General features: G+C 37.5%; 1 long non-coding RNA gene across 2 annotated transcripts; it reads right to left on the bottom strand.

Moving 5' to 3' along the window:
- Positions 1–243: 243 nt before the first annotated feature.
- On the bottom strand, positions 244–2,181 carry LOC144827740 (uncharacterized). Of its 2 annotated transcripts, XR_013610339.1 has the most exons (5): positions 1,990–2,181; positions 1,446–1,523; positions 1,255–1,340; positions 1,095–1,163; positions 244–611 (listed from the first exon to the last, which is right to left on the bottom strand). It is a non-coding gene; the product is annotated as an uncharacterized LOC144827740 (long non-coding RNA). The 2 variants fall into 2 exon arrangements; XR_013610340.1 differs by lacking the exons at positions 1,095–1,163; positions 1,255–1,340.
- Between the last annotated feature and the right edge of the window lie 334 nt (positions 2,182–2,515).

Genomic DNA, 2,515 nt, shown 5'->3' with positions numbered 1-2,515 from the left:
GCTGGGGAAAGGTCACCGAGGACCAACTGAGTAACTATTTTGGGGCACCCCCGCTAGGATTTACTTTGAGGTCAGGGAGAAGAGGGGAAAGAACCAATAAATACAATAATCAACAAAACTCCCTCGTGACCTTTAAATTATTCTCTCAGGGTACAACCTCTGATTCGAAGAGCAGCAACACATCACAATGTTCTTACTTTTTTTACATTATTTTTTATTTAAATTATTTTGTATTTCATTTGATTTCTTTTTTCTTGTTACAACATTTAAAAACATTCTATTTTCTCATTTGAAGAATCATTTGTTTTCATCAAAATGTACATTCCTAGACACAATTCTACAAATACAACCTATTAGTGATACATATTCCAGGTAGAGAACACCCTATTCACAACCATTCATTCATACTCATCCCCGTACACCACTTAAATTACTCAAAATCATAAAACAGTCTAATTTCTTTCTTTATCTGTTGTCCAACATGAACCCAGATGGGTGAGATTTTAAAGGATTTGGCCAACACATTTCGGTGGAAAGAAACAGCAATGAAGTCCACCTTCATCAGGACCCTCCAGATAATTTAACTGTTCTCTATAACCTGGAGTATTAATCTGAAAAAATATATACGTAAAAACATGTTACTCTCAATCCCTGCATTTATTTAAACACATTTTTTCGAAACAGATATTGTATGGACCGACCTCACACCTCATACATTCCTCAACATAGACAGTGCACACTATTGAATTCACCTTATAACCCTTAGAAGTGAAAAAATATTCCCTGTTTCATGACTACGTAAAAAGAACACATGCAGCAAGTTCATAAACCTCTCAGTATTCTACTTCGGTCCGTTATTGCAGATATAATTCTAATGGACCTTTGTACAACTTGTTGGTAAAAGATCTATAATCATTTAAAACTTTTATATTCCTTATAGACCTTCTGTGTTAAACAGTTTTTCTTGAGACTGGAATGGGAAGTGTCTCGCAATCTTGTTACTTGTCACATCTAAAGGGAATGGAGCAGAACTTTCAAGGCTTTTGTTAAGGATAATTCACTCAATCATAAATTCTAAATTCATTTTCTATTACCATTTTTATCCACATGCAGATACCGGGAGACTTCTATTTTCTGCACTTCCTCTTGATTGGCTCTATGCCCTAAAAACAAATTGGGGGCCATTTTATATAGCAGTTGTTTAAGATTTTTCACCTTGTCGCATTAGCCCTTTACAATCCACTCTCTATTTACCTTAAGTGATTCAAAGGTCGTATTCTCTGTGTTTCAGCATCTGACCAGTGTGTGACCTGCGTATTCTATAGACAGTTCCTCTAGGCCTAAATGTACCAAAAGAATACATGTTGTACATCTATTTAGGGACTAAACCAAATATGCTGTACAACCATCCTGTCTTCCAACAATTATACATTTAATTCAATTACCTGTGCTTCACTTCGCTCTGCTGGTTTTGGATTCCAGAGCCAACCCGATTGACAGTTCTATTCCTGGCTTCAAGGACGCTGTTCAAAGTAAAAGAAAATGTTTCTAAGTATAACAGACATGTACATCCTCCGAAGTTCAAGGCTAAAAGTATTCCGGCTGCAAAATTTACCTTTTGCTCCCTTGATAGTGGTATATATAAACCCTTTCGTCATCCTCTCATTTGACTAAAACGGCGCTACGTATGGTCTATACAAGCTTCGATTTTTAAATTGTTGCCATTTTAAACGCTCACTAAAAAAACCAATGTTTTTTCCTTTTTTGTTCTTTTTGCCCAGCCTCTGTCGATACTGCTTACGTTAAGATAGAAGTTTTAACTCAGCTCAGAAAGCCTCCTTTTTTTAATATTACAATGGTTCCTGATGTCATCGGATCTAGCCAAACTAATCTGGCTCGGCTTTATAGATTAGACAACAGTTTACGAAACAGCTCAAACCGAAAATCGGCATACTACACCGACGAGAACACGCTCTGCTCAGCGCTTACCTGCGATATCCAGGATTGTCCTTATGCAATTTCCTACTCCCTGCTCGGGCAACAGAAACGTCTGCCACCAAAGCTGTAAACACCCGGACTACTAACGCTTTACATAACAGCTTGTATGCTAAGATTGGATTCTCAACTGACATCACCTGGGTTTCAATTGCACGCAAACCTTCCTACCTATGTCGAACCAACTTCCTGACTCTTTCATTAGCATGAAAAACGGACTTCGACGCTTAGTAAATCCTGTATGCTTTCTGGCTCTCTCATTGTCATAAAAAGAGGACTTCAGCACTTTTTGAATCCTGCGCATTAGCATCCACCATAACGGGTGGGTATTGCTAGTACTCCACATATTCTATATATTTCTTCTTTTTTGGGATACCGTGTATGTCGCGTCGATAATATAAGCACATTCACAGATTTTTATTTGTGGCAATACATAGTTCGTGCTGAGTCGCTAAAAGTTAGAAACGGACTCCTATTGAGCATGCAGTTCCAAGAGGCAACAAAAGATATTTCAAAATAT

This window comes from Lissotriton helveticus, chromosome 4_1, assembly GCF_964261635.1.
Source record: "Lissotriton helveticus chromosome 4_1, aLisHel1.1, whole genome shotgun sequence".
Lineage (NCBI taxonomy): Eukaryota > Metazoa > Chordata > Amphibia > Caudata > Salamandridae > Lissotriton > Lissotriton helveticus.
The sequence above is the reverse complement of the archived record's forward strand: the minus strand, read 5'-3'. Positions and strand labels throughout refer to the sequence as shown.